The 14,920-nt window shown below is 33.1% G+C and overlaps 1 long non-coding RNA gene across 2 annotated transcripts; it reads left to right on the top strand.

Annotated features, from left to right (window-relative positions):
- Window positions 1-1,210: 1,210 nt before the first annotated feature.
- LOC128202068 (uncharacterized) lies at window positions 1,211-3,788 on the top strand. 2 transcript variants are annotated; one of them, XR_008253597.1, is made up of 2 exons: window positions 1,211-1,903; window positions 2,927-3,788. It is a non-coding gene; the product is annotated as an uncharacterized LOC128202068 (long non-coding RNA). The 2 variants fall into 2 exon arrangements; XR_008253598.1 differs by having other exon boundaries at window positions 1,211-1,791.
- Window positions 3,789-14,920: the final 11,132 nt, after the last annotated feature.

The raw sequence follows: 14,920 nt of genomic DNA on the forward strand, positions 1-14,920 counted from the left end.
CTTGCATTGAGATAATTGGAGAAGTATACATAGCACCTAAAATAAGTCTTAAATTCATATTTTGAATTTTTTCGAGTTTTTCTACTAATTTATGTTCTGAGGCATAACAAAAGAAAGCGTAATCAAAATTACTTCTAACAAGAGATTTGTAAAGTAAAAGGATAATTTTAGGATCAGCTCCCCAGTTACGACCAATTACAGATCTTATTATATTAGTGGCTCTTAAAGCACGATCTACTAAGCAATCAACGTATAGATCCCATTTTAAATTTTGATGAAAAATTACCCCCAGAAATTTAACGCTACAGTCTGTTGGAAGAGTTTGATTATTATATATAATATTCATTAATGGAACATATTTATGAACTTGATGAAAAACAACTACTTTACTTTTGGTTAAACTAATATCGAGGGAAAGAAGAGAAAAATATTTCTCAAGTCTTTTTAATGACTCATTTAACACTAATTGCATATCAATAATATTCTTTCCTTTTATATAAATTAATAAATCATCGGCAAATTGCAAGTTGTTCACACTGTTTCCTAAAACTAAATTAAGTTTATAGATATATAAAATATATAGTAGCGGGCTTAAAATACCACCTTGACATACTCCTTTAGAGCTTAACCTAGGTCCTATTAATTTACTATTTACTTTAACATACACTTCTCTATTACTAAGAAAATTATAAATCCATTCGATAAGTTTCATTGGAAGAAATGAGGATAGAATCGAAGATAGAACTGTTAAATTTACATTGTTAAAAGCTCCTACGACATCTAAAAAAACAGATAGAACATATTCATCGTTATTCAAAGCAGTACTAAGGTCGACATAGAAGTTCGCTAAACTTTCGCGCGCTGAATATCCACGGCGAAAACCAAATTGATTCGATGGTAATATACTATTACTTTCAATAAAGAACTCTAAACGCTGTTTAATTAATTGTTCGAATAATTTGCCTGCACAGGACGTCAATGTTATAGGTCTATAGGAGTCGAAATTTGTAGGATCTTTACCGGGTTTAATTACTGGAATCAAACAATCCATTTTCCATTCTGGTGGGATAATACAGTCCTTCCATAAATCGTTAAAAATTTGTAAGAGTTTAGTAAGGTTTATTTTATTCAGCAATCGAAACATATTGTATGTTAAGCGATCAAGGCCACTAGCTGTATCTTTTCTAGATTTTACTGCACTGGATATTTCATCAATTGAGAATGGGTCAGTGAGAAATTTTGGGCATGAATTAACAGAATTAAACTGTTTGTCATCAAAAGGTGAGTGTACAAAATCAGGAGTATATTTGCGTAAAAAATCATTGACCCATGATATATCTTTAAAATGATTTTGACGATGTTTTGAATTTAGTTTTCTCATATTTTGCCAAACAGTGGAAATTGGTGTTAATCTATTAAATTTGGAACAAAATTCCTGCCACCCCTGTTGTCTTACTTGCTTAATTACTAACTTTTTAACAGCTTGAACTCTTTTAAAATTTATGTAATTATCGAGAGTTGGATTTTGTTTAAACCTAAGGTAAGCCGCTTTACTATCATTGACAGCTGTCGCACACCTGTTATTCCACCAAGGTACTGCAATATGTTTGTGCCTCTTTGAAGTATTTGCACCGCTATTTGATAAGTTCCTACGTGGAACGGAACGTTCCACAGCTGTCAAAATAATTTTACAGAACCTATTGTAATTGTTTAAGGGTTCATTGACATCATACTCGAAATCCAAAAGTAATCGATTAACAGTTTCAGAATAAAGATCCCAATTAACGAGACGTAGGTTTATACGATTTAACAAAAGTTTATTAACTTCATCTATAGGAGCATGTTGTTCACCTGACGGAGTTGATGAAGAGTTCTTTGTGTTTATTTTAGTAAAAGTCGGCAGGTGATAACTTCCTAACGGATCATCATGAACCGACCACTCGCATTTTAATGATATGGATGGGGATACCATAGTTAAATCAAGGCCATTGGGTCTCCAAATATGAGAGCCAACAGTAGTAACTTGCTTATCATTTAATAGTACCAAATTACATTCATCTAAACAATCAAGAATGTCTTTACCTCTTGTATTAGTGGAGGTACAACCCCACATAGTATGATGTGCATTTAAATCTCCAGATATGATAGTGGGTTTAGGAAGAGACTCCAAAAAGAACTTAAATTTGGCTTTAGTAAAACTAGGTGTACTATTGGTAGGACAGTAAATACTGGCAACTGAATACCAAGAATTATTAACTTCAATACTAATAGCTATAGTTTGCAAAGAATTGTCGAAAAAAGAGTGAAGTTTTTTATATCTAATACTATTATGTATAATAATCGCTACTCCATTGTGGTTATTACCACAATCATTTCGTTCTATACAATAATCTTTAATTTTTAATTTGTAATGTGGTTTTAGCCAAGTTTCTGAGATGAGAGCAATGTGAATATGATGTTCATTTAAAAATTGTGTAAAAATATGTCGATTGCTCAGTAGGCTCTGAGCGTTCCACTGTATGATAGTTAATTGGTCTCGATTGAATTTTGTGAAATAGGTCTATTACCAAAAGTATCATATAACACATTCAAAACACTTTTAGTGTTAATAGATGTGTTCTTTGTGTTATGTAGTGAAATAAGTTTGATTATGCTTTCTATTAAAAGTGATAAACTCTTGTTATCAGAATTTAGAATTGAAATTAGGTCTACATTTTTTTTAGGTTTGTTACCCAGTTTAGGAAATATTTCAGTGCTAAGTATATCTCCAAAAGAAGCAGGTCTGAATTTAGATCTATTTTCAGCAATTTTCTTTTGTTTAACAGGGCATTGCGGTGATACACTTGTGTGATTTCCATTGCAGTGTACACAAATAGCGTTTTCCATTCCAGTTGTACAAGTTTTATAATTATGCTCACCTTTGCAGATGCTGCAACGCTCAGAATTCTTACAGAATTTAGCTAAATGTCCATACCTCAAGCACCGGTAGCATTGTTTAACTGGTGGTATATATGGAGTGACATTGTGGCGCCAACCTCCAATATCCAGATATTCAGGTAATACAGATGCAGCAAAAGTAATTGTCACGGTTAGAGTTGGCTGTAACACATATCCATGAGTCAAGGTATTTTTTCTTAAAATTCTTTTAATAGCAATAATTTTCTTAGAACTCGATATCATAGTATATATTTTTTTATTAGATATATTTGTAGGTACATTTCTAATAACGCCTGTAACTTCTGTTGAAGAAGCAGGAATACTGGCCTTAAAATGGTAGTCATTTAAAAAAGTTTTATTATTTAAAAAAGCATTGGCTAAGTCTGGCTTTTGAAAGTATACTCCGATTTTGAATTTATTTATAGATCTAAGATAAGTTACCCCTTTATTAAATCGTTTTAAACAGGAGGAGAGTGAGAGCAAGTCTCTGGATCCAATGGTTTTCTGACTATCTGAGGATTCTACAAAGACAACAAATTCTGTCCCAGGGGATTCCTCGGGATATCTTCTAATATAATCTGTGACGTAGTAAGGTTTATACTTATCGGCCTTATCAATTTCAGATTCTGAGTCAGTAGAAGTATCTTCCGAATATATATCCTTGTCATTACAAGGTTCATGGTCTACATCACCTGAATCGTCATCTTTTTTTTTCCTTTTTCTACAACTGCGCTTCCCCATGAATGCTAATTATATTACTGTCGCTGAATTTAGTGAAAATATAATATTTTATTAAATAATAAGAATTGATAGAGATAGTTTTAATAAATTAATAAAAAAAATTTAAAAAACCCGCTTGTTCTTATTCGAGTTTCCCGCCTTTTTTTCTCAACGGTTACTTTTTATTTGTCAATGTCAAGATTTATTAAAATGTTGTATCAAGAAATTTTTAATTATATTACTTCAACAATTGGTGAAATTTAAATATGTAATAGTAACTTATACTTTTCTACTTAACTTACTTTCTTAGTATATTATAATTAATTTATAACTATAATAATTTTTGTAATTTGTCTTGTAATTTTATATTGTTACCTTGTAATTGTTACTTTTTGGCTGATGGCTTTCGCCAAAGTCACAATAAATAAAAAAAAAAAAGTCTATATTTTTATTATAGGTTTATGTAGGCAGAGAGAATTGAATGCGCATATCCTTGGCGGGAGTTTTCTAATTTTTAAACTAAAGTTTTGAAAAGTTTCGTTGTCAAGATAGACCAATTTAAGTATTCCCCGGAATCTGAATCACTTATACATTAACATTGTATTTTATCTAATGTAATGCTAATTTTTATTTGTTCTACATTATAAACAGTTCAAATAAACTTCGCATTCTGAAACAAAACATAATATTTCGTAAGCCATGTTTATGTGTTGCGGCGTATCTTGTAGTTGGTTTTCAACCAGTTTTACAATGATAATGAGTGCACGCACAGTACGCACGTGGTCTGCCAAACGGAGGTGGCATAGTGGCATATGTCACGGTGGCATCATTGTAGATTAAAAATAGCCTTAACAGTAGAGCGGTCTCGTGCGCGGCCGACGCCGATAGTAGGGTTATCGCGCCGAGGGAAGATTCCATGGCAAACAAGTTTATTCTCACAAACATTAAATGACATATGAACCAATTGTTTGATATGATTATATTATCAACCTTAATTATGTACGGAGTTCTAGATATTGTGGAATGGATATAGACTTGTCTTTATTCTATGTGAGTGACTCTAGTTTTTATGTAAGTAGTCGAGATTTTTACCCGTTGTTACGTCACTTGCCTAGTGTCTGTGAAGGACAAAAAGATGGTAGGTATATAGAGCAAAGTTTATTTTTTGTTTTTAAATTACAGTCGATTTATAGGGTTGATACAAAGATAAAAAAGCTATTGTCGATGTCATTTTATTACATTAAGCTGGCTTATAATCTTGGTACGATATTGATCTACTACTATTAACTGTATTACTAGTCACATTTCAATTGTTTCTGAAATTTGACAGATAATTGTGACATTACTACATTTCGTTATGAACACCCTTAACTATTAGGTGTCATATCTATCAAGACCGCAAGTAATCGCCTTAATCAATGATTTTACCATGTTTAGTTTCTTGTAATCTACATACGTGGATTATATATAAAATAGCACAATTATATTACAAAAATTACTTGAACTTGAATTTCAATAAAAAAATATTTTATAATTATTGTTTACCTATGTGTAAACTACGATATCCAACATATTTGATACTTTTTGTTATAACTGTCAAATGCTCAATTGTTTCTATGTCACCTATTGATCCCTTATCGTTGCCGAGCCGTTTTTAGTACCATGTTTATTTATCGATTTATTACTGTTGCTAGTTAAACAAAGTTGGTAACTAACGTTGGTAGGTATTTAAAGGTAGTCATTACTGCAATTATATATACTTATTATATGTCGACCATTTTGTTGTATTGATGCCTAACAATTCCTCATGGAGGTCAGTTTTTTTAATGGAAGATAATGGAATGGTAACCTCGCCTGCGCTAACGGTATACGCTGGCTGGGCACCAATGTGGGATAAATAGGTGAGGATGAAAAGATAGGTCAGTTAGCCCATCATGATAAATTCCATAAGAATTAACCACGATGGTTTCCAGAGGAAAACATGTGGAGGTCGACCTGATAGGGTATATTGCTAGCAATGGGGCTGTTAGACCCCATTAGTAACAATCCCTTCCCCTATGGAGGTCAGTTCGCATAAAGCAATGAGGTACAAGTTCTCAGTTGAGCCAAGTTTTTCCTAACTTGACTCAACTTAGAACTTTTATACATTAATATCTACGGCTTCTGCTATTCTTGGTTGTGCTTTTCGATGGCTATTATCAGATTTTTCACTCTTTGTTGGGCTTTTTAGCTTGAGAACCAAATTTTGGCAATTATTTATACCACTTGCTATTTAGTTAATGTATTATACAAATAATTTATATCTGATTGTCATTATTTGAGCAGCTGGGTATTTATCTAAATCAGTTTTCTGGGAATATGATATCCTTGACTAGGTTATTGGACGTCCGATACGATGCAAAGCTGTTAAATATTTCTGTTTATATTAATCTATAGATATAGCCTCAGCGAAGGATAAGCAAGCTAAAGTGGCAATGGGTTGGTCACATTGCTCGAAGAATCGATAACCAATGGGGAAGAATGGTTCTTGGGTGGAGTTCCTGTACGGGCAAACGCAGTTTAGGACGACCCATCTCTAGATGGAGTGATAATTTCAAAGCGTTGCAGGGGGTCAGGTGGCTTAGGACCGTTCCATATAGCAGTCTATGTTCAGCAGTGAACAAATAATGGTTGAGATGGTGATGAAGATTATGAAGATAGTCTGAGCTCTGTGAGTGAGTAACTTGATGACCAGTTCACTGCTCCCTCAGCTTACAAATTTTTCTGCGCTATGAGAGATTTCTCCTATGAAGTATACCAACCTGAAAAGATCTGAAAGCACGACAGTTCCTTCGAACGAGTGAACAAACAAAGCATGGTTCGTATTACCATATAAGTCATTTCTCGTAACGACTTGCGATAATTTAAAGTATGTATGCATGTAAGTATTTGGAGTGTAGAAGCCTAAAATTTTAGTTAAATGTTACTTAATCTACTTGTACCGAATTACAAATTTATACTATGTATAGTTTACAAAGTTTCTTGATTCTAAAATCGATACATTCTTACAAAAATAGGTACCTACTTTTTTAAAGGTTTTTTAATTGGTGAAAATGAAATAATGACCCTGTCTGCGCTATCGGTACGCATTTACTGGATAGGTACCAGTGATGGATGATAGATGAGGATGAAGCAGGTCAATTGGCCCGCCGTGGCGAATTTATCAAGAATTAACTATGATTTCTAGGGGGAACCACGTGGAGGTCGACCTGGCAGGATATACTGCTAGTAATGAGGCTGTTAGACCCCACAACTAACAATTCTAACAAATGAGGGGTTTTTAAAAGGTTACTATTCTTTACCTTTCAAGGAGGTCAATTTGATCTACAACAGTTAAAAAGGGAGATAATGGCGTCCATTTTGAGGCGCCATTTCTCTAATTCTATTGCTAAAATTGTCTTTAGATAACTGTTTATTTATAACATTTTTCAATTTTTCACATCATTTCTATTTTGCCAAAGGTTGACTGGGAGAGAATGCTATATAGCATTAAGTTCGCCTTTTGTACATTTTTCTTAATGAGGTCAATAAAGAATAAATAAATGAAAAAAAAAATTGATAAAACAGCGAAATCTTTATTATAAGGACCAATATGAAATTTCTAATAAATTTAAGTTAAAATTATTATAAATTTAGTTCATGATGGTCTTTAAAACAGTAATTACGCGAAAATATCGAATTGAAATTATGACATAGACGTTTAGAAAAATGGCGCCATAGAATTGGCACTGTTACAATTATTAGGGTTGCAATTTTGTTATTATTTTAGAAACCGTAAAAAAATATGCCTAATTGATACCTATTTATTGTCGCTTGATTTTAAAACCACGAAAATGAATAGTCATCGTCATTTTTAACAATGTATAAAATAATATTACTAGACTAAATATAACAATATTTTTAACGTTCTAGGTAATAATTTCTTAGGTAGTCTATATATGTACTTAGTTATTTTATAGACATCGCTGTCCTCCTTTCATACCATATCTCAAATGTTACAGTGACAAAAAATAATCTAGTCAAGTACATATTAGTGCGCAAAAAATGGCGAAATCAATCTTGGCAAAGTATACCAATGAACGACTAGAATTTTCGTAGACACATTATTATGTATTAGTAATGAAAAATGGTCATGTGGTCCCGGCACAATAGCCCACACCTTCCTTTCATGTGGGTGTAGTAAGAGGTGACTAAGGGAACATAATGGTCGAGGGATAGGCAACAGCGGTCCTTTTAAAACATGTCTAAAAGCCTAACTGTGGTTGGCAATCCGCCTGCCAAGCGAATGGTGGTGGTGAATATTGAAAGTACATATTAAGTGGGTAGGTACATTTAATGTGAAAGATGTTTGGATGTTTGTTACGCAATCATGTTTAGACGTATACGGGTAGGTTCTTTCCTAAATTGTTATATAAGATACATTATATACCGATAAATATAGATAAAGCCATAAGAAACAACTAGGTAACAATAGTATTGGTATTTAACATGCGGGATGGTTTGTCTGTAATAAATTTCGTTTCGCAATAAGTTTTTTAACATCCAAAGATGACTGTTTCGATCTTTTATTTAATTATGTTAATACAATTAATGTGAGATTAGAATCATCTATTTCGATTTAAAAAAATATTATCAAATTCGGTTCAGGACCAGCGACGTTTTCGCGAAATATATGTATCTAGCCACAGTCAAAAGTTACAGACAATTTGAGCATTCAGAAGTCGTTAAAAGTTGATAGCTTATCACAAGGCATTATTATATTTATACTAATGTTATTAAAAGTTGTGAAGATTTTGGAAGTTTGTTGTCATACCATTATTTTTGAAAGCTTAAACACAGGTATGCTTTATCTTAGATTAAGGCATAGGAGATACTAGTAAATCATGAGGGCAAAGACTCTGCTATTAAGATATGTTTGAATAAAAATTATCATAATTGTTCTTTTTTTATTTCGTTAGGTAAATACATATAATAAAACTGATAAAGTAATAATTATTTCATATGTAATAATCTAGAATAGTTTGAAGATTGAATGCTGGTTACGTTTACCTTTAACTCATATTTAATGTTTTTAAATTGATAATATAGAAGTTATTGAGTACATAGAAAGTTTTTTCTGAAAGATAACTAGGAATTAAGTATTAGCTGTACTTATCACGTCTTTGCCTGCACAAATTAGGATAAAAATCATCCTATAAATTCACATAGTATTATATAGAATACACCTAAAATCAACATAATTTTGTAAAAAGACTCAGCAACATAGTTGTAACTGGATAAAATCAGTTATTTATTTTTCCTCTAATGCCATTATCGAATATATATTTTGATGTCTTTAGTAAACATGGCTGTATCATTATCAACAACGTGTCTACTTACACGTGGTGTTTAGGCTAATATATTCTATAAAAAACCATTAATTGTGTAAAAACGTACACGTTCTGTAGTGGATACTAGATACCGGTGTCGCTTCAAAAGTAACTAGGAATATTTCAATCTCTGAAACTATTTTAAAACATTTGCGAAAAACCAACGTAAATTTATTTATAGTAGATACCTATATTTCGGTTACAAATAAAATTTTTCCCATAATAAATATTTTTTATTACGTTACCTACTTTATTCATAATCATTTCATCCATTAACTATCCACTGCTAAACACAGATCTAGAGTTTATAGGTAGACTGTCGTAAGATACGATTAAGAGCTACCTGCATCCTCTCTCTGAAATGCATTTAAGATCGTCACTACATTTAGCGAGGGGTCGTCGTACACTGCGTTTGCCTGTACGAGGTCGACTGTCGATTCCTCTATTACCATTTTACATTGCTTATCCTTCGGGCTATATCGGCCACTTCATTACTACCTAGCTATTTTATTACTTTGAATTTATTATTACGGAGACAGATTTAGGAAATAGAGTTGAGGTTCATTATGATAATAAAATGATAAATATTTTATTTAATAATTGATAGGCGTATGATTATTTATACAAGGTAGTTATCTCGTGAATTAGGAAAAATATCTCATAATATTATTTTAGGATGCCTAGGTCTTACATAGGTATGTCAATATCATAAAAATCTATTAAGTCGTTTAAGCGTCATTGTTTATCTAATATTAAAATATTTAAACATGATTACAAACTTTAAAATTAACAATGTCAGTAGATAGTAAGCTAAATGTATATTTATTTTGCAAAATTTATAAAAAAAAACCTGGTGATTGTGATCATAAGTAAAATGCTAATGTCGTAAACGTATTGCAGGTAATTATTAATTTACGTAATGATATCAATGCAATACGTCATGATGTACATTAAACTAAAGTAATGTGTGTACGTATGTACTCAATAGATAACCCTCATTAAAACAGCAAATCAATTCCACAAAGTCGAGCAAAGGTCTTCATTAATTTTAATTAAAAATTTATACATCTTAACTAAATAATCGTATTCCAATATATATCCCATCTAAATAACGTCCCCAGAACTAGAATATATACTGTGACTTATGACATGTTAGAGCATAGGATATTTTTTAATATAGAAATGAAGTGAATAGTCAAATAGGTCAAAAGTACGTTTACCGTTACATTGACATTGAATATATTCCAGAAAGAGGACAAGTTAAATTAAATTTTATATTTAAATGTAGACAAAACTGTGAAAGTATGTTATGTTAAGTATGGTATGTTATGTTTATCTCTATTCCAATAATAATTGTTTAAAAACATTTAAATACCAGAATAATTACGACGACGAAAGAGGCAAAGATTAAAAGCCTTTTATAACATAAAAATACATGTATATGCATACGCATAAAACTGCAGTAACTCCAGAAGTACATTCAGTGTCAATAGATTTAGACATATGTGAAATAATTCGCTTAGAAACTACATAAATCGCGAATTTCCTTTAAATTTTCGTACTAACTTCGTAGTTTATGGGTACGTAGGTACATAAGTGTTATCAGACTTGTTAAATATCGTTATCTATGTACTTTTTCATGATGACTGGAATAGATAGAAACAGGTGTCTAGCGAAATTTTAAACACTTTTATCTCCGGTAGATGTTGATAACCAGATAAGAGCTATATTGGGAATAGTCTCATGACAGGTAATTTGCAACTGACGTAATTTTAGTAGGACAGGTTATTTTTGTTATTTTTTTTTTGTATGTTATCCTTATTACCAGTAGTTGAAACCGAAGCGCTTTTTTACACTACGGAAGTAGTAAACAAGCACGTCTGATGGTAAACGGTCCCTGTAACCTATGGACGCTTGCAACACAAAGGATCATATGTAGACCTTGAAGAAATCATAATACACGTTTTTTTGAAAAATATTTGAAATTGGAGAAAACTTCGGGAGCTCATTTACATAGCTTGAATTCATACCTTGAACATTTTTTACCGCTCTAGGGAAATTTCACGAGACATTAATTCAAGCCAGCTAAATAGGTATTCATAAGTTCGAATTGGGTAGTTAGCTACATAGGTTAAGTTTAACTTTAAATTAATTTTACGATATCGGTGATGAATAAAAAATCTGCGATGATGGATAAACACCTTCCCTGTGTTATGTTTAAAGCAAATATCCTTTGTATAATGTACTCATCTCGAATCATGATAGGTTATGTTTCTAGAAACAGTAATAGTTAACTAGAGCCTCTGAGTACCCCACTACGGATCACATGCATGAGCATATATTTTTTTATCATTAATTATTACAATTTCATAATTATTCATCCAAACGACACAATCTCAATAATACGCCACTAAAGATAATGACGTCTCTATGACGAATATTAATGAGTGTGTGTCAATGGAAAGTTTTGAGATAAGAGGCGCCAATAAATTAATTGTCTTTTAACATTATATATAAATATTGCAGTATATCAGTTAATATTACATTCTGTGCAGATGTTACAAGAAAAATAATTTCTTCAATTCAATTTAACCAGAGGGAGACTTTGTATAAAAGTCGATAGCTTGGGTACCTCTGTCCCATTCGTGTTTCTACCGTGAAGCAGTTGTGTTTGCATGGCTGTGTTTCGGTTTGCAGGGTGGGATATGACGTGAATTTACTGGGTACAGAGGAATAACACCTGAGTCCTCAGGAGTGGCAACGCGTGGGGGGTATCATGGGCAAAACAGTATACTCTGTTATGTCCATGGTACTGCTCATGTCTATAGGTGACGGTTACCACTTTCCATCAACTGGGCCGTCTGCTTGTTTGCCATTTAAAGTTGTATAAAAAAAAATTTAAATGTTTTAAACGGAGTGCATTTAAACGGCATACCCTACCATATCAGCCGTTAATAGTCCACTGCTTAGTATAGGCCTCCCTTTATTGGGGGTTTTGCCAGTAGTTACCACGTTTGGCAGGCGGGTTGGCAACCGTAGTTTAGTCGAAGATGTTTTAAGAGGGACGCTGCTGCCCATGTCTCGACCGTTAAGTTCCCTTAGTCGTCTCTTACGACACTCACGGGAAAGGAAGGGGTGGGCTATTTTACAACACGACATATGCTACACGGTAACGAATTTATACGTATTCATAGCAAATAAACGATGCATTTTTTATGATTGATTGGAGAATGAAAAAGTACGAAATCATTTAAGGAAAGTTGTTTCTATGATTCAATTAAAAAGTCATGCCATTTCTTTTAGACTGAATTAATAGACTATTTATTGAAATTGTTCAATAATAATAATAATATAATTTATTTGCTGAAAAACACGGTATTCAAAATAAGATCTGCCTCTGTTGTTTTTAATTTTCTATACTAATATTATAAACAATTTTTTTTGTATGTTTATTTGTAATTGATACATTTTAACTTCTTAATCAATTTAAAAAAAAAAAACTTTACATTATTAGCAAGTAACATGGGCTATATATTAATAAAAAAAAATTAGAGATACTAACTATTTAACACAAAGTATCAAAAATTTGCCTATTAAACTTAATATAAAATACTAATTTATCTTTCTATACCAATATCTATCCATGCGAAACCGGGGCGGATTGTTAGTATTAGATATGTAACTGCAGACACGTCGCTATCTAATTAAAAAAAACTATATTAAAATTATCGTTGTAAGTCACAACTTGCCTTTATCGATAAGTATAATCATCGGTAATATGGCAAAACGACCAAAGTAAAATATTTTTTTATTATTATACAGTTATATCACGTCATAGTCGTAGAATACTGACGGATATGTATATTTAATATTTGTCAGATCCGTCAGTATTTTACGACTATGACGATATATTAATTGTTATATGCAGTGGAACCGACGTCAACTAATCCGAGTAGTTGACGTTGGTTCCACTGCATACCTTAGATAGTTCATCGGACTAATGTGTTCATACAAAAAGTGTAGAGGGTCACAGTGAAAAATAATATTCTTTAGAACAACAACATATACATATATATATTGAATAGAAACAAAAACCGTATAAAAAATATCAACGTATATATGTGGCCAGACATAAATTTACATTATGGCCACAAAGAAGTTTCAATAAAAAGACCAGTGTGTTACCACAATGTTATATTTATCTTGGCAGAGTCCTTAAATTTTTATGATAGTATAAAAATAAATTTTGCCGTGTGGTCCCAACATAGAATGGGTCACCCCTTTATTTTTCGTGGGCGCCTAATAAATTTAATAGTCGAGGGATGGCAGTAGCGTTCCTCTTAAATTATCACCAAAATCCAATTCGTCTGACAAACGTGGTAATCATTGGCAAAACCCTTCTTAATGCCTATGTTCAGTTGACAGCTGATATGATGATGATGATGATGATAGAAACAGATTTAGATATCGAGTTCATAAAGAAAAATGTATGTATATGGTGAAGAATTAAGTTAATATGGATACGTATGTGTAATTATTTATCTACAATAATTTTCAATATTTCGCATTATTACATTTCCGTTTTCCCAAAGGTTGACTGGGAGACAATGCTATATAGTATTAAGTCCGCTTTTTGTACCAGACATTTTTTTTGCAAATTGCTCAATAAAGAATAAATAAATAAATTAAATAATTGTCATGCCTATATGTTATATGACAGTATCGTAACGTCGCGTTATCTCCCACTAGCCGTACATATGATGCAATACGAGGTTTGTCCGGAAAGTACGTATAAAAGTTTTTTAAAAATTTTATTTTACAATTATTCAGGTAAATCAATTTTATCCCCTTCAAAGTACTCCCCCTGTGACATAATGCACTTGTGCCAACGCCGTTTCCACTGTGAGAAGGCTCCTTGAAAGTCCTCTGGTTGTAGGTTTCTCAGCTGCCCCGTCGTAGCTTTTTTTATCTCATTTATGTCCCCCAAATGCCGCCCCCGAAGTACCAATTTGGTTTTTGGGAACAAGAAGAAGTCACACGGGGCCAAATCCGGCGAATAGGGGGGGTGTTCGGTCACCGTAATGGAATTTTTACTCAAAAACTCACGGACAACAAGAGAGGTGTGGGCAGGGGCATTGTCGTGGTGAAGAATCCAACGCCCCTCTCGCGCCAATTCTGGACGAACTCGTGCCACACGAGCTTTGAGGCGTCTGAGCACATCGACGTAGAATTTTCCATCAACTGTCTGGCCTGGAGGGACGAATTCTTGATGGACAATCCCCCGAACATCGAACTCTTTCTCGGCCCTCTCTGAATCTTTTTAGCCACTTGTGGACGGTTGGTTCCTTCACAGCATCATCCCCATAAACTGTTCTGAGATCGGCAAAAATTTCACGGCCATTCTTGCCGAGTTTCGAGAGAAACTTGATTACGACGCGCTGCTCTTCAACGGAAGCGGGCTCCATGCCGACGGGGTTTCGTTAAGAGGTAACTTCACAGATGGCGTGACAAGCCAGTTCGCACCGCACGGCGGTCAGACCAGAACTGAAGCATTGTTAGGGACATAAGGAAGGGGTCCTGCGCTTACCTGGCCTCCCCACTCCTCTTTCTCGCATTCCAGAACACTTTTATACGAACTTTCCGGACAGACCTCGTAGGAAGAAACGATGAATATTCATGTTTATTGGTAACCGATAAGGAGCAGGAAGGCTAAATTACTCTTCGAACACATAGCAACTAGTTATTTTCTGCATAAGATATAGGCATTTGTTGCAATAAATTTAATACTTGGAGGTACATCAGAATCGGATAGAAACGTCACTTTATGACACACGCTTATGAATTCTTTGTAAATT

This window comes from Galleria mellonella, unplaced genomic scaffold (assembly GCF_026898425.1).
Source record: "Galleria mellonella isolate WM207_F2 unplaced genomic scaffold, CSIRO_AGI_GalMel_v1 utg74, whole genome shotgun sequence".
Lineage (NCBI taxonomy): Eukaryota > Metazoa > Arthropoda > Insecta > Lepidoptera > Pyralidae > Galleria > Galleria mellonella.